Source organism: Mauremys reevesii, linkage group 3 (genome assembly GCF_016161935.1).
Source record: "Mauremys reevesii isolate NIE-2019 linkage group 3, ASM1616193v1, whole genome shotgun sequence".
In the NCBI taxonomy this organism is placed as follows: domain Eukaryota; kingdom Metazoa; phylum Chordata; order Testudines; family Geoemydidae; genus Mauremys; species Mauremys reevesii.
In genome coordinates, this window is record NC_052625.1 from 136,504,957 (window position 1) to 136,523,408 (window position 18,452).

Consider the following 18,452-nt stretch of genomic DNA (forward strand, 5'->3'; position numbering starts at 1 on the left):
CAGAAAGGGATCTAGGGGTTATAGTGGACCACAAGCTAAATATGAGTCAACAGTGTGATGCTGGAATGCATTAACAGGTGTTGTGAGCAAGACACGAGAAGTCATTCTTCCGCTCTACTCTGCGCTGGTTAGGCCTCAACTGGAGTATTGTGTCCAGTTCCGGGCACCGCATTTCAAGAAAGATATGGAGAAATTGGAGAGGGTCCAGAGAAGAGCAACAAGAATGATTAAAGGTCTAGAGAACATGACCTATGAAGGAAGGCTGAAAGAATTGGGTTTGTTTAGTTTGGAAAAGAGAAGACTGAGAGGGGACATGATAGCAGTTTTCAGGTATCTAAAAGGGTGTCATAAGGAGGAGGGAGAAAACTTGTTCACCTTAGCCTATAAGGATAGAACAAGAAGCAATGGGCTTAAACTGCAGCAAGGGAGTTTTAGGTTGGACATTAGGAAAAAGTTCCTAACTGTCAGGGTGGTTAAACACTGGAATAAATTGCCTAGGGAGGTTGTGGAATCTCCATCTCTGGAGATGTTTAAGCGTAGGTTAGATAAATGGCTATCAGGGATGGTCTAGACACTGTTTGGTCCTGCCATGAGGGCAGGGGACTGGACTCAATGACCTCTCAAGGTCCCTTCCAGCTCTACAATCTATGAAAAAACAAACAAACAAACAAACAAACATGGCTTAACATTTCATACGGGGAATTAATTGACAAGGAGAACAATAGCATCCAACAGTGAACAAAGAGGTGAATCTCTCTGTGCAGTTCCTGGAATGGCCCCTTTTGGGGTTTGTCTGAGGCTTGAGGGGAGCTGCAATGGGGATATAAAGACCTGTTGTAGTGATCTAGGCCTCTCTGCTGCATGACCTCCATCCACTTCCTCTGTTCTCTTAAAAGAGCATTATGTTCCAAGAAGTGGTAAGTACCAAAAAAACAACACTCCCCCTCCCCCCCGCAAAAAAACAACCTACCAAACACACACCTCACCAATGATCTGCAAACTGAGTGTTACAGTTAGCAAGTTTCCTACTCCAATCACTTGATTTTCTGTAGCCATCTTTGCTGAATAGTAGTTTTTATTCAGTCTATAAATGCGTATATAAAAACCTTAATATTATTACGAAGCTAATTTTAGAAGATTGTATTGCTAACTGTTCCTTTAGCAACTGTACATTAAAACAGGAAAAAGCATAAAGCAAGGCCGCATCTCAGGTGAAATAATACAAGATAGATTTTAATTTTAAGTTATTTTGATTTAATTTACTTGGATTATTGAGGGTTAAGCAGTCCATAATTTTAAAATGACATTGACATGCATCTCAGGAAAGTCACTATGAGACAGCATTAAATTAAAAAGGCTACAAAAAACTGTACTGGCATTGTCTATTTGTCTCTTCTCTAATTCATCTTTCACATTTAGTCATTCATCTGTACCCCATCTCAAGTCATTAAGGATAATAATTTCTAACTGCTTCATGATCCACTTTTTTTTTACTGCAGAATGCACAAAAGTAATTAAGCCAAATTGAAACGATTATAGAAAAACAATATTCAATAACTGAGTTGCCAAAAAGTTTTACTGTACCCTAAGGATGCAAAAAATTGCCTGTGAAGCAGTAATATTATTCCACATTACATTTATTCCTGCAAGCTAGCCAAGCTCAAATTAATTGTACTGACTAAACTTTTCTTTTTAGAGAAAATTAAAGATATGCTGTTGTCAACACTTGAGCACAACCTTGCCGACACTTAAACGCAGAGAAGGGTGTGACATCCTGCCCTGGCTGCCTTGTGCTAATTAATCACTCTGGTATTTAGGACCATTCAAGCAGACAAATTAATGGAGAATAATTAGTGTATCTTTGTTCCAGCTCAGCTTTGCACACCAGACACTCTTAGGGAGAGAGGGGAGTTTGTAGAAAGTGAGCTATTAGCATGCGCATAGTTTCGCTTCTGTTCAGCAAATTCTGCAGAGATTAAGAGAAAAGCCAAATTAGCAGTCGTGTGACTGGGGTTAGGACATCTTTCTGAAAAGAAAGCCCTCTGTTTGGGTATCAGCTTCCAGAAGCAAGTTATTAATCCAGATGTTAGTTTTCACAAAGCACAAAACACAATTACAAACCTCTTCTCCCCTCTTCTCTCTCACATACATATCAAACAAAGAGGAATATGGAAGAAAAATCAAGAATTGCTCCTTTACATTAAAATGATTTATCTTAAATTCTACCATCCTTCAGTGTGGTATATATCCATGTGAGACTTCTAAACATTAACCTTCCCCTTGTAGGTCACTATTGGGACTACACTAACTTTGATGGAGAAAATAGGACAGAATGGGATAGACCATGTAAACAATTTGATTACTTTAATCATCAACATTTACTACTATTTTACACAACCCCTTTATGGGCATTCCCTTAGAATGCAGAACTCCATTTGTTCTGAACAGAAATCCTGAGTAGCAAGAAATTTAAATTAATTACAAACATAAAATCCAACTAAAATTTTGTGACAGTCTAAAGCATGAATAAGTGCATGTAATAGTTACTAAACTGCAACAAAACAGAGATCTACATTTCCCAAAGATATTAACAGATATCCTGATTCAGTTGTATGCAATTTAAGAAATTTTGTCACAAATTCTCCAGTTATTTCTTCTTCTAGGATTCAGTCCTGCAAGGGTTCGACACCTCTTGAAAAGGTGATGATGCTCAACACTTGGCAGGATCAGACCCATTAACCAAAGCATAGGTCATATTTTTATATCAGTGCAAATGGGTGACTCATACACTACCCTCATGATGGTTAGCAAGGCCCCAGTCCTGCGCCAGGGTTCTGTCTGGAAACTGGAGTCTACTCACATGGACATCTAGCAGAATCAGGGCCAAAAACTCTAGTTCTGAACTCCAACATTTGGGGAAGATTGAGAAAGAACTTTGCCTCTCAGATCCAGTTGAATGGATACAGACTGCAGGCACTGAGCTCCATATGCCAGAGCATTTCATAGATATAGTGTGTGTGTTTCATAGTATAGTGTGCGGGGGGAATAGAGGGGTGGAAAAAGGGTCAGAAAAAAAAAAAAGGTAGGAGACCACACAGTGAGAAAATTTGACCATGCTCAGGGAAATTGTGTCAATCCTATAAAAGAACAAAATCATTTTAAAGGAATTTAATTACATGCAGACTATAAACCTGTGCTTTATTTTCATTCTTGATGATATATTGCATAAACAGAGAATTTTCACACCTGGGGTTAGACATGATACAGGATATTGTTTTAACCACACTGGGCTGCAAGGCTTCATAGAAATGTGATATGACTGTGCACATTGTTTTTGGATTTATTCATGTGTGTGTTTGTGCGGGGGGGTGGGGGGGTGGAAACCGCTACAAAAGCACACATTCTTACAATTCCTCACTGGGCTTAAAAATAGACTGAATCTCTATAGCCTCCTACAGTACTAAATTACTGTCTGAGATAAAGCCAGATGCCATTAGAAAGGCTACCATCCTGGGAGTAGGTCCTCCTAGATCTTTGAAGGTGCATAATCCTCATTAAAGGAAAACCCTGAGCGTAGGAAGGGCTGTGCTGACATCAAGGCACCTGGCCATGACTAAAAGAGCTGGCCCCATATGCGGCTGCTGCTGAGCAGCAGAATGTAATTTAGTCGCACCAGCAGGAGCAGAGGTCAATGATTTTATATTAATGGGGATCACGACAGTTCTAAGCTGTGGCGTGCTTTGAAATAAGTGTTGTACAAGGCAGCAAAGAGAGCTCAGCAGAGGAAATGAGCTGTGTCATTGTCTCCTCATGCCTTGCAGCAAACACTGGAATGTTTAAAGTTGCCATAGACTTAAAGCCATAATATTTTATAAACAACAATTACCTGTTTCAATCTAACATGTCTATAAATGATTAGTTCTTCAGTTGGCTTATTGTTGCAGATGGCATTGCTGATCTAAATACAATCCACACATTTTAGACAAAAATGGAGGAAACATGATAGACGTACAGAAATCAAAAACACTTGTAATTAATAATTGGTGTGTAAGGATTATGATCATGTATGACACGAAATCACCATGTATCAATGAACAATTCATGTCAATATCACCTTAAAAATAAAAACAAAAACAAATAAATTCAACCAGGCAAAAAGATCTATGCTTTCATTAACAGATGTTCCAGTGTTTTAATATGTTTGAATCAGAGCTTGAACTAAATTCACATTTAATCAAGCTTCTCTGTGGAAATATAATGTGAGCTCTATTGTGTTTCATAGGATTGATATTTGGAATTTCATATGAGCAAATGACAAGAAATCCTTTACATGGATCAATATCTAACCTAAGGGTTAACTGAAGTTCTTAATTAGGTTTTCTGGGTAAAGATTATTACTTATTATTTTTATTTGTATTCCACTAGCCTTGCAAAGTGCTAGGTGCTGTCCAAACACGAATAAAGAAGGCAGTCCCAGCAGCAAAGAGCTTTCGGTCTGAGAAGACAAGCAACATGAAAAGGGTGGGGGAGCAGAATAAAAACAGAGCATAAATTAATTACCAGCAATCTTCAAATTACCCTCTAACCCAGCTAGCATTAGCTAACAACAGAAATGGATGTCTGAAGGTGAAGGAGAGTTGTGACCTTGTGGATCAGTTCAGAGAGGGTGTTCCATGCCTTAGGGATGCAGAGATGGCTGAGAACAAGCCGCTGGGTGGGGATTGAAGGCGATAGACCAGAGAGGGAGGTGAGTGATTGTGACAGGGTGTATAAACCCTGCACTGGTAACAAAGGAGTTAAAGAGCTACTGAGGGCAAGGTTGATTCCACCCACCCGGTCCTATCAGTCATGCTAGGGATGGAATAGGGGTTTAAAAGCAGGAAGTTCCAGTCAGTTGCTGGGCAGCTCTGGGAGAGAGCAGACAGTAGCTCTACAACTTCCAAAAGGAACTTCATGGAATCTGCCCTCAGGGAGGACACTCACTGATCCCATGCCCCTACAAGGAGGCAATAGGCTCCCGTATACTGGCCGGATTAGGCCCAGCAGCAAGCCACTAGACACTGAACCCTCCATCTCTTCAGGGGGTTGCGAGTCTGAAAGGAAAGCCACCATCCCTCCAAATGCAAGCAAATTATGTGGAGTGAGGCACCCCAGGGGCTTTGTTGTCCTCAGACCAGGGCTGACCTTATCATGAGGTGAATTGAGGTAGCCTCCTCAGGTGCCAGACTGTGGGAGGTCGCCACTAGGACCCAGAGTGTAGAACATTGTGTCTGCTGCTGCTGGTGCATGTGTATCCTCTCTGCTCTAGATGCACAGAGATGGTGGAGTGCTGTGCTGGAGGAAGGCAGGCACAAGAGACATAATAGGCAAGCAGGAGAAAAGGTGAGAGGGAATAACAGAAAGCAGCAGGAGCTGCAGGGAGCGAGAGGAGGAGGAGCCTCTTATGTACCGCTCTAGCACCCCCAGGAGCCGGGACTGATTAACACCAGCTTCTCAGGGAGCTTCTTGTTTCCTGCTGCTTCCCTGAACCCACTTGAGAACAGGCAGTCAACTGAAGTAGTAGGGGACAGTTAGGCCCTTAAGACGCTGATATCTTCCCTCACTCAGGCCCTGATACCAGCCTGCTTATTTGTCCCCTTCAACTGAGCATTGAGAGCCACTATAGCTGGCACAGAACAGCAGTCATGAGTGAAAGAAGAAAACGCCCCTCTGAGGCAGCATTTAGAAAAAGAAAGAAAGCAAAGGAAGCTTTTCTATCTAAGCAGGAAGGAGCTTTGATACATAGACACAAATGTTCATGGTGAGCCTTCCGGCCCCAGTGAGGATGTGAGTGGTGAGGAGATGCCTGATCTTCCAGTTAGTCAGAGTGCAGGTGACCTGGCAGCTAGTGTAGCATCCATATCCCCATCTCAAATGGATGTAACCATGCACATTCCTAAAGAAAAGTGTAGATCAGAGAAGAGTGTGGTGGAGCCGCAAGAAACAGCTGCTGCTGAGTTTAGTTTCTTCCATCCCGGGACCCGCCGCTGAAGTGCCGGGTCTTTGGCGGCAATTCAGCGGCGAGCGTCTCCCGCCGCTGAAGACCCCAGGTCCCCTGAATCCTCTGGGCAGCCCTGTTGAATCATGATGCTACAGTCTTAGCCTGTATGTTGTAGATTATGGAGATGCAATGCTATAGTCTTGGTAGAGACTTAGTAGTTAAAACAAACAGGGTCTGCTTCTTATTTACTTTAAGGTTCCTTCACACAGTTCTGGCAATCTAAAGGAGCCTTAATTTGGACAGTCAAGTATCAGAGGGGTAGCCGTGTTAGTCTGGTTCTGTAGAAGCAGCAAAGAATCCTGTGGCACCTTATAGACTAACAGATGTTTTGCAGCATGAGCTTTCGTGGGGGAATACCCACTTCTTCGGGAAATGCTTGCACCCGAAGAAGTGGGTATTCACCCACGAAAGCTCATGCTGCAAAACATCTGTTAGTCTATAAGGTGCCACAGGATTCTTTGCTGCTTAATTTGGACATAAATTACATTTATACTCACTTTAAGGCCCCTTTATGCTGCCAGAGTGAAGTGGAAAGGGGTGTTAGTGTAAATGAGGATCAGAACCAGTTTTCATGTTGCACATCTGGCAGTTTTGAAATGGGAATTTTGAATAAGAAAATTAATTATGATATATAGAAATCTAAATATTTTAAAGACATCTGGCTAAAATATTTAACGATGCTTTTGTGGGCAGAACTGAATTGGAGAAATAGTCCAGTGCTGCGAATGACTGCTTTTGTGCTGTTGTTTGAATAGACTCTGTAATGCACATCTATATTCATCTATATCTTGATGTTCTGTTTTTAAGGCAGTATCCTCTGTTCCTAAGGTCATAACTGTCGGACTTAACCAACTCTAGGGCTTAGAATGCTTTTTTCCCTATTCTCTTACTTAGTGTTAAAAGTAGTGTTGAAAGGTCCATGGGCTCTTCCTCAAGGCAACAATGATGCGGGTGTCCCTCATCTGGGGTAGGCATTCGGGTGGCAGGGTTTAGCGATGATGCTCGTTGCAGATGTACCGAAGGCATTAGCAAGCTCGTTTCCCATCGAGTCTATCTTGCCACATGGGCTGCCGAAGATTTCTTTCCTGATAAAACAGCAAGGACAGCATGAGGCACGACAATATTTACATCCTGCGCGCCAATAAGTGGGGAGGCCTGACTTATGGTCATGGAAGCTTCTTCCACTGCCTGGAGGCATAATGGCATTGCTTGAGCAACAGCATCTAGTTTAGAATAGTATGTTTCTGGGCGCTGTTTGTTTCCATGTTTTTGCGTTAACACTGCTGCCATATGTCCCTCACTGACATGTGTGTGCAATGTAAAATGCATTAATGGATTAAAAAGTCCCAACCCTGGGGGAGTACTTAGCCTCTGTTTCAATGTGGTAAATGTCTGTTCACATTCAAGTGTCCATTCAGTTGCATCACATGGTCCACCAGCACCCTTCAGGAGATTATTAAGGGGCTGGACAATCCTTGAATAATTTGGGATTTGAGTTCGGCAGAAATTGAATAGCCCCAACACTTTCCTAACTCCCCTGACCGTAATTGGTCATGGGTATGCATTAATAGCCTCAGTGCCATCAACAGTTTAAAAGCGTGTACCACTTGGATATTAGATACCCCAGATATGATACTTCCTCCTTTGCGATCTGAGTCTTTCTAGCATTACATTTAACCCCACTGTCTAGCAAGTGCTGCAGGATCACTTCTAAGTCTTTTATGTGCATTTGGCGATCAGCTATCGCAATTCCCGTATCTTCCAGCTTTTTAAAAAGCACATTTGTCATAGTAGCTCTTGTAGTATCATCAATGTCAATAAATTCTAGAAAATGCTCTCTGACAGTCGTCATTGCAGGGACATTTTCACTATGTTCTCTTGTTGTTACAAAACGCACCATTAAAGTCATTTGTTCTGTATGGCTGATGTCAGGTGTGGAGTCCAGAATAACAGAGTAATATCTTGCTGACTTCAGATCTGCCACAATCTTCTGTTTGACTTTTGTTGCCAGTAACTGCATGACCTCATTTTGAACAAAAACAGTTTGCAGCATTCCCCCACTGCCAAATTGCTGCCGAAGATCTGCCCTGGGACCCGCCGCCAAAGTGCCGGAAGGACCCCCCGCTGCGGGTCTTCGGGGCACTTTGGCAGTGGGTCCCGGAGCGGAAGGATCCCCCGCCACCAAATCGCCAACGATGACCCGGAACAGAAGACGCTCCGGGGGCCCGAGCTCCGCGAGAGTTTGCCGGGGCCTCCGGAGCAAGTGAAGGACCCCGCTCCAGGGGCCCCGAAAAACTCTTGTTGGGGCCCCTGCAGGGCCCAGGGCCTGGGGCAAATTGCCCCCCCCCCCCGGGCCGCCCTGTGATTCAATCTCATAATTTGATATTTAGCAAAAAAAAGATCTCTGTGTGCTACTACTGCTGTTGTCATAATGGGATATATCCTGGTGGTATTAACCCCAATACTTAGAAAATTAGGTCTTATGCATCTTAACAAACAACATATTAGAATATTATGAGCAAGGAAAACACATAAATCATGAAAATATTCTAGTGAAATAATTTACTCCTTTGTGATATGTTACAAAATTGTTTAATGCAATTTATGCTTTTTGATGGCATCTTTATGGAGGATTGCTGATTTAAAAGGAATTTTAAAATCCCAATAAAATAGAATATTTTAATTGTGTGTAGTATAAATTGGATTAAAAAAAAGATTACTCATAGCTATTTTTCAGTGAGTATATTTCAAAGCTTTCTCAATTTCCTATCTTTTATACCTACCTCTGAAATAAACAATTTTTTGAAAATTTTCACAAACCAATCAACTTGAGAGAGAGAAAAAAAATCCATTTTCTGTAACCTGAGAGGGAAATTTCTGATGAAAGACTAAAATGATTATAGAATAATAATACTTGAGAGGAAGAAGACAGTCAAAATGGTCAGGATATGAACTAATGGAACATCAGTGCAAAAAAGACTATTCTATTCTATACAGGTTGTTAGACTGTGCTCGGAATGGTAGAATTTGAGTGCCTATATTAAAATACTCTCCACAGTGAAGTTTTAATGGACTAAGAGTCAAGACAGTTATTAAAGATTACTACAGAACCTTAACTCTGCCCTTTGGATATGTATTATGGGTTTAATACACTCCAGGACAGAAGGTTCTCTCGTACATTAAGGCTTTAAATGGTGCTGTCAGATAGTGCCTTGAGCAGGTCCCCTGTACAGGAGTAAATTTCACTCAGACAAAAGTATTTTGTTGCATGATCATAGTACATACACTGAAATAGATAAATACTATGTATGGCATGCTTCTTGTTTCACTGTGCTTGAGTGAATTAGCACAAGTTAATTTAGGTTTCCTTCATTCCTTTAAAGTAATAATAGAATCCTGTTAATGGAGCACCTTAAAGGGACAATCTACTGTGCTGAATGATGTTCTCAATTAAGAGTAGATTATTAGATCATCTTGTCTGACCTCCTCTATAACACAGGCCTCAGAATTTCACCCAGTTGTCCCTGTGTTTAGCCTAGTAGCTTGCATTTGACTAAAGCATATATTCCAGAAAGGCATCCAGGCTTGATTTGAAGACATTCATAGATGAAGAATTCACCACTTCTCTTGCTCACATTTTCCAATAGTTAATCACCCCCCACTGATTATTTTTTAAAAATTGCCTTATGGAGACCTTTACTCCTAAGAAAGAGTCTGAAATGATCTTTAATGAAATATTGTACGAATAAGAACAGAGAACACATTTTGTCTTCAGGAACATCCGTGCACACCATTTTCTACAGAGAAGCCGCATGTGCAGAATTTGACTTAAAATTTGTACTCACTACATCTCCTCTCTGTTCTCTCTCTCTTTCTCAATATGCCAGTTTCCATATTAAAACATCAAGACTTAGAATGTTAGATGCATTTAGCACCTGGTTAAGGATTGCAGCTTAGAATTTCATACCAAACACCACTTAACCACTTGGCACTGGCTGAATATGTTCCCCTTAAGATGACATTTCATAAATGCTGCCCAATTAAGTACTTGTTGCTATTCCTTATTGCAAGGATAAATCAGTTTCCTGGGAAATGTGCCAATAAAATGGCTTGTATTGCACTTACATTCTTGATTCTTGATAGATTTGGTGAAGATGTCTCCATGTTAGTATAATAAAAGCCTATTATCAGTTCAACAGCAGAAATCTGTTTTCATTTATCAAGAAAATAGCAGGTTCAACACTAGTTGTCTTTTTAAGTTAAAAATTGGAGGTATGTTATAAAGAAATTACTAGCCATCACAGAGAATGATGGCACAGTCAGCCATGTTTTTAAATGTAATGTTATTCCTCAGTTCAAGTGTCAACTTCTCTACCGCAAATTACACTAACATTTAAAAAAAAATCATACTTTTACTTTGTCCAAAAGTGATTTTAAGTTTGAGCAAAATCCCTTCAGCTATTTTGGATTTAGTAGGTGATTTAAAAAATCCTCATTCCCTCACCTTCCTCAAACAATTTACAAAGTCTGATTATCTCTTTTTTTCTCCTTATGGGTATAACTAAAAAAAATTGTTGAACTTCAAACTTTTATTATTATTATTTTAATATTTATATTCTGTTGGTGGACAGAAATCTCAATCAGGTCAGGAGCCCATCATGGTAGGCACTGGACAAACATATAGTAAATGACAGTCCTTGACCTGAAAAGGAAGACATAACATGTGAGTGGGAGAAACAAAACAAAACACAAAACAGGCAGATGGCGAGATAGGAAAAGGTAACAATAGTAAAAGGATGTTTTAGCATCAGAAGCCGTAGTCACTGCCTACCCAACATGGTATATATTAAGAGAAGGGACTTTGCTAAGTTCATAAAATAAAATAAACAGTAGACAACATCTTTTTCTTGAAAAAGCATAATGAGAATGAAACCCCTTTCCCATGATAGTGATGCACAATTTTCTCTATTGCTCTCATTTGAGAGAGATTACTTTCTCTCAGCACTTTCTAATACAAGAGCTCCTTGAAAAAAAAAAGGGTGAGATGTACAGGTGGAGGGATTCCAGAAAGAGAAAATTGATCCCCAAATGGAAATGGAGAAGGGAAAACAGTCACCATAGGCCTCAGCTGGAAGTTCTCAGCATACCGTCAAATTTGCTTCCTAGATGGAGAGAGAAATGAACCACTAGCCAAAGATGACGCACTTTTATCTCCCATACTTGATATATTGTTCACTTGTTACTGATCAGGCTGGAGGAACAGGACTTGAGCATCAGTATCTAAGAGGTGATTTAATCTCATAAGTGAACAGATAGAAGCCAAGAGTGTCAGGGTAGATCCAGAAGGTCCTCCTCAAAAATCCCAGCAATGCACTCACTGAACAAAGTAGGATAGAACTTCTAGTGTCCAGATGAGGTTTAGCAACTGAGCCTTAAGGTTCCAGTACAAAATACCCAAACTTTCATTTAAATTGAAAATAATATTGCTCCAAACAGGGGTGGCCATATGTAGTTTGCTGCCCCAAGCATGGCAGTCAGGTGTACCTGCTGCCGAATTGCCGCCGAAGCTGCAGAACTGGTGGACCTCCCGCAGGCATGCTGCCAAAGGCAGCCTGACTGCCGCCCTGGCTCCAAACAAAACAGTTCCTGTAAAAATAATTTATTTTTGAGTATCTAGGCTTCGTGCTTCATTTTGAGCTATTTTAAACAATTTCATTTTCCCTCTCAATTTGTTGCCACTTCTCAAAGAGCCAGAGGTAAATAGAGACAGCCTTGCTAAATATATGGATTCTGGAAAAGGTGTTTCCTTTGCAGTGAGAATTAAGTGCAAACTTACAGAATGTCTTTCCTTACTCATGACTTGTTTAAGCCATTTAGAAAGTGTGCGCAGAAGATGTGAATACCAGCTATTTGTTACAAAACTGGCACTATGGAACATAATGTACTTTGAGTGCTCTAATCTAAGGTCCTGCCAATATAGAGGATAAAATCATATGAACAGAACAAGTTTCAAATACAGTTAAAAAAAATTATATGATACCATAGGTCAGGGTAGGCAACCTATGGCACATGTCCAAAGGCGGCACGCGAGCTGATTTTCAGTGGAACTCACACTGTCCGGGTCCTGGCCACGGGTCTGGGGGGCTCTGCATTTTAATTTAATTTTAAATGAAGCTTCTTAAACATTTAAAAACCTTATTTACTTTACATACAACAATAGTTTAGTTCTATATTATAGACTTATAGAAAGAATCCTTCTAAAAACATTAAAATGTATCACTGGCATGCGAAACCTTAAATTAGAGTGAATAAGTCAAGACTCGGCACACCACTTCGGAAAGGTTGCTGACCCCTGCCATAGGTTAACACCAGATTTTATTTCAGATCCAGTACCACAGGTTTATCTTTACTATGGATGGGACCTTAGTTTCGGGTATACAAGATATATTGTAGTCCACAATGTAAATTTTGAAACTGATAATTTGCATACACATCCTCTGTTCACACCCTTTAAAAGGTTTAACATATGACTGTACTCTGAAAAGCGACTCTGTAAAAGTGGTCTCTCTCCAATTCCAGACTGAATTTGCTTAGTTTACAAATTAAAATAATATAAAATAATTGCCAACTCTATCTGAGATCTTGAATTCAAGGTGGGTTCCTTCTGGTTTATGTACCCCTGTTAGTAATAAAGAATGTAAAAATGGAACTTAGCAAAAAAAATAAAATAAACTTCAGATGTGCAATCCTGAAAAAAAAAAATCAAGCTCACTCTTCCATAGCTCTATTGGCACTATTGTGCCATCAGGAGTGAAGAAGCATAACACACTTATTTTAGCCAGTAACAAACATATGACACTCTGAATACACCCAGAGCCGATCTGTTAAGAATTGCTGTGCCTATCCAGGTTCTTTTCCATTTATAAAACTACACAACTAACCATACTTTATGAGTAAGGGAAGACATTCGGTAAGATTGCATTTAAATCTAGATTATAGAATTTTCCAAACTAACTTTAAACAAGTTTGGTTGTATCCCTCTAGGATGCACCTGGCCCAATACTCCTTTGACTTTCTGAAATAAGTGATGGGAACATGGGGCCTTGTCCCCTTTCACACCATCAGAACCCAGTGCAGAGGAACAGGAGGGATTAGGGAAAGTGGCCCCAACAGACATTGCTTGCTAGTGCTTTCCCACCCCCCCAAGAGTGGGATACATATGGAGCACAGCGATATCAGCATATAGCATTTGAGGGCAGAAAGGGAAGTATAAAAACAAATTGAAAACTACAGGAGAATTTTTAGATGAGTAATTACTTGTTGCCTAAGTTTGAATCTGGCCAAGACACAATAGTTAAGTATTTCTACTCTGACAAACAGTTCCATGTTATCTTTAATGACCACAAGAGGTTAGGAAGAAGTGCCATGGATTTTACATGGCATCCAAAAGATAGTACCTCCAGCGGCAAAGTAACCCAAATGCTTCAATATTAGAGCTAGCAGGAAATTTGCAAACATTCAGACAGTTCTAGAGCACACTTTGATTCATCCATGCTGACAGTTCTTTTAAATCATCTTTTTTCATGTATGCTGGTGTGAGTGAAGTTTTGTTCACATGATTTTCATGGAAAATGAATTTCAGGATTGTAGCTAAACTTAGTTTCCGATGAAAACAACAGTTATGTTGGGCAGAAGTAAAAGTAATGTAGAGGCCTTCTTAGAATTTCATTCCTGGGGTTAGTGAAGGAGGACGGTTGCAGCAACAGTTCAAAGAAGGAGAGAATGGAATAAAAAAAGAGGATGTACTTTGAAATCTTGAGTGCTAAGTATTTTTAACATGGCAGGCAACGTTCAGAGCAGCAACAGCAGCTGCCATGTGTAGTTTTTTTTTAAAAGACAGTACAAACAAAATAGCATAAAGCAGCATGAAAATGAATAGGTAGTTCTAGACTATTTTGGCTAAATTGCTGTGGTTAGCAACCTTGGTAGTACATTATGCTGTTGAATATCCAACCTAGTTTTAGCCTGGAATCATTTTTTGTAGGATACTGAAAATAGCTGCTCCTCTAATTAGTGAGGAGCTTAACTGAGTGCTTATCTTCTTTTCTTGTTCAAAGTGTCAAAGTATCAAACTGTTTCATTACAACACAAACAGGAGGCAATTTGATGTAGAAAGTAAGATAAGATATTTCAATCTGTACTAAGAAGCAGTTTCTCAATTATTTTAAAAATAAAATGAAACAAAATACCAGAATATTTCAATTATGTCATATGACATGTCAGTAGCAGTAGTGGATAATATGACATGCTACAATATGACTTGACTACTACTGACATTATTTCTGCATTTCAAAAGTAATATAATATTTAAAACAAAATAAATTTTGAAATGATAATTTAGTTTCAAAATGAATTTTTTCCAACATTAAATTTTTAAAAAAAATTATAAATCAGAATGTTCATTTGACAGGAAATTTTGAAAATATTTGTCTTTGTTCCAAATTGCAACAAAAAAATTAAAATACCAAAAATTCTCACTAAAATCAAAATTCTCAGTTTTGACAGTTTCTAGTCTAAATTACCTAGTTAAGCACAAAGTGTCTATTTTAATGTGGCTAGGGCACTATCTTGTTTTAACATGATCCTTTAACACAATATATCTGGGTTTATACAGTGGCCTCTTGTTTTCAGTTGTAACCTTTCTGCCCAGTAGTGTTAGCAAAAACAAGGACCCAGGTTCACAATAATGACTCATGTCCCCATCCAGAGTCTCATTGGTATTCCTGTTCTGAGAAATTAATAAAATAAAATACAATACAACTCTCTCTGTTCATACTTTTCAGGTGGTTCTTCCCCACTCACAAGTGGGTTGGAACAAAAGAGTCTTAATTGATAGGAAGGGGAACACTAATGAGAGAATATCAGAAATTAAAAGTTATGCTGATAAACTTAAGAAATTCCATGTTGACTTGCAAGGAGTCTATTCAGCTCTTCTGCCTCACAATCTTAATAAGTGTTTAGTGCTAACACCTCCTTGGTATTCCCCCCTGCCATCCCACTCACAGCATAAGTCAGTTCAGTGTAGCCTGAGCATTTAGGGATGGGCTCTCCCACACTGGTCTTGGCTCCTCCTGTCACAGCTGCCCGGTCTGATCTCACGCTAGGGCATGGCTGTGGGCTCATGGCAGGGCCAGCTCCAGGCACCAGCAAAGGAAGCAGGTGCTTGGAGAGGCCAATGGAAAGGGGTGGCATGTCCAGGTCTTCGGCGGCAATTTGGTGGCGAGTCCCTCAGTTCCTCTCAGAGTGAAGAGCCCACCACCGAATTGCCACCGAAGAATGAAGCGGCGCAGTAGAAGTGCCACCAATCACAGCTTTATCTTTTTTTCCTCTGCTTCACCACTTGGGGCGGCAAAAAAGCTGAAGCCAGCCCCGGCTCAGGGTTCAACTCCCCTGACTGAGTGGGTCAAGGTTCCATGAAGGTAACTTTGCTCACTTCTACCATCCAGGGTCAGTTCCATCAGCACTGCTGCTGCTGCTAGTACAACCCATCCAGAGTCTATTCTGTCACCAGTCCATGTTCTCTCTCTGAACAATCTGCTTCTTTATTTTGGTCTGGGATTCCCAGTAACACAATTTAAAGGATCTGCTTTAAAGATCTGGTCAGGTCCTCTCAGAAAGTCAGCTCAGCTCAGCTCTATACCACTGTCAGTCAGCATTACTTTCGTCAAGCTGCTGGCTCTTTCAGTGGGGAAGCAAGTACACCAGATCCCTGGTCAGAATCTTTGCCTCTTGGAATCAGAACTCTCAGCACAGGTGAGAAAGTGCTCCCCTTTTTTAAATGTATCGTTATTACTACTTTCTGTGCGCCCAACCTCCACTACCCAACTGGGTACAAAACTGGAATTTGGTGAGGGTGACCCCTCTTGCAGACACATTGTGTAACCAAAAGGCAAAAGAACTGCACTAAATAAGGATAATCATATTTTGTTTTCCTTACACTCAAAACTTACATGAATTTAAAACAACCAAAAACCTTCATGGTGGAATGGTTGGTCACAAAAATGCAAATGAATCATAGCTCACTCTTTTACCCCAGAAGCCAACAGAGAGCGTTATCCCACTGTGGCTCTGTTGTGGCGTAAGGTATGTGTGCAAGGGAAGGGAGTGGGGTGGCAAGAAGAGCCAGAACTAGGACCCCAACAGTGCAGTTCCACCACCTATTCTCCCCGCACCTCCCAGGTTGGACGGGCAGCAGCCTGTAGGATACTACTGTAGCCCTGACACTACTGACGTAATCACAAAGTGATTTCACTTCACTACCACTGCACATCCTTGGGTGAGGCAGAGGGATGTATAACCTGGCTACTTGACCAGTACACTGGTTCCAGAATTTATCGTTAATGCAGTATGTTAATACTGTAGCATGTTAAATATCAAACAGGAGTAAGATCAGGTACCACACTAAGTATCTTTAAACATACTAAAATCTACCGATTCAAGCTAAATCAATATAAGCAAAATAAATTAAGAGTGTCTTATGCCAGAACTGCATTGATTTTATTAAATCATTTTAAATTCACTCCTTTAATTAAACCGGTTCAAACTTGTGTGTGGACCAGACCTTAGAGATCCCAGAGGACTGCTCCATTTCACCAACTCTTTTCTTTTCCCTCCTTAGCAACCCAACCCCCACTTCTCTAAAGGGGCAATATAACCCAAGCAATCAATCTAATGTATGGTATTTGAAACACAGTCAATGGGATTTAAGAGCCTAAGTTCCTTGAAGTGCTTTTGAAAATGCTATCTCCCTGTGCCTCAGTTTTCACAGTGGGGAAAATAAACAAAACTTCACAGATTTTCTAGATTAATTTCTAGAAGAATATCAAAATTAATTAACAAAGATAAATAACAACTGATGCCACTTAGTCATAAACCTTTTTGTCTTTAATGAAAATAAAAATATAGTAATACTATATCCCAACAGTATTAGGAGGCTTAATTTTTGGCAAAAGATTTAGAGATTCTCAGGTGAAAAGCATTACAGAATTTAAAACAAAACCCACATACAAAAGTTTTCCCTGAGAAGTTCTTTTGGTGGTAAAAAACATATCAAGCTAATATGCTTTCATTGAAAGACATGCAAAGGCTTACATTTAAATTAAATATCAAATTATAAATATTAAAGTTCCAAACAAGAAAAGATCAAAGATCAGAGGGGTAGTCGTGTTAGTCCGGATCTGTAAAAGCAGCAAAGAGTCTTGTGGCACCTTATAGACTAACAGACGTTTGGGAGCATGAGCTTTCGTGGGTGAAGACCCACTTCGTCGGATGCATCCGACGAAGTGGGTCTTCACCCACGAAAGCTCATGCTCCCAAACGTCTGTTAGTCTATAGGGTGCCACAAGACGCTTTGCAAAGTTAGTGGGTCAGAGCAAGGAGGACACTGTGGTAGTTTGGATTTAAGTTTTTCTTTGATCTTTAAAAGCAGCAAAGTATTTTTTTTATCAGAAACATTTATGCTATGAAAATGAAATGCATTTCTGCCTTATAATGCATCTCAAGCAGACACGGATGTGAGACACATCTACGGTGGGATCTAAATTTTATGGACCACAGTTCTGCTACACCAATCCTAACCATCCAATATTTTTGCATTCTGCATAATCAATTTATTCAGCTTGCCTAGCATTTTCTCTCTGTCCCCTGACATTTTGGATTTGAGAAATAATCACTTTCCTTTACAGTATGCAGTTTCCACTTGTCCAAATCACACACAAAAATGGAAAGCTCAAATTAAAATAAATAAATAAAATAAAATAAAATAAAAGACGGAGGATGGACAAAAAACTGAGGAGTTTCCACTGGAATTGGATTTCTCTTAAGCAGCAAATAATTATTCTTGGCACATAAGGATAGAACTGACTCCTTGCCTACCCCATCTCCACATACACATGGAGCAACTAAGAACAGAATCAAATCACAGTGCATTAAAAGGCAGAAACAAACTGAAGTGTTGGTAATATGGAACACAATGGAATTTGGTTTGAAGTGATCACCTCTGTTGTGTTCACATGGAGCTTGTTCCTGCAAGGTGCTACGTATGCTGGCCTTGATCCAGCAAAGCAATTCTGCACATGAGCAGCCTCATTGACTTCAACTGAAGCATGTGTTCAGGTACTTTGGTGGATCAAACTATTGGCTGTATGGATGGAACATTGCTTGCCAAAAGCCTTTTTATACTGTTTGTTACAGGGTGGCTTGCCCCTTAAGGGCTGGAGGCCCGGGGCCACCCAACTCTGATTACTGAAGGAAGTGCTCTGTGCCTCATTAACAGCCTGGATGGGGCTTGATGGAGGACAGTGGATTCGCCTATAAAGAGCAGCAGGAAACTACAAAAGGGTGAAAGCTCAGA

General features: G+C 40.2%; 1 long non-coding RNA gene across 3 annotated transcripts in view; it reads right to left on the reverse strand.

Moving 5' to 3' along the window:
* LOC120400202 overlaps positions 1–18,452 on the reverse strand; it is a 300,141-nt gene that overhangs the window by 75,878 nt on the left and 205,811 nt on the right. For all 3 annotated transcript variants that reach the window (XR_005595595.1, XR_005595594.1, XR_005595596.1), the window contains one exon: positions 6,931–7,125. This is a non-coding gene — a long non-coding RNA (uncharacterized LOC120400202). The remainder of the gene's footprint in view (positions 1–6,930; positions 7,126–18,452) is intronic.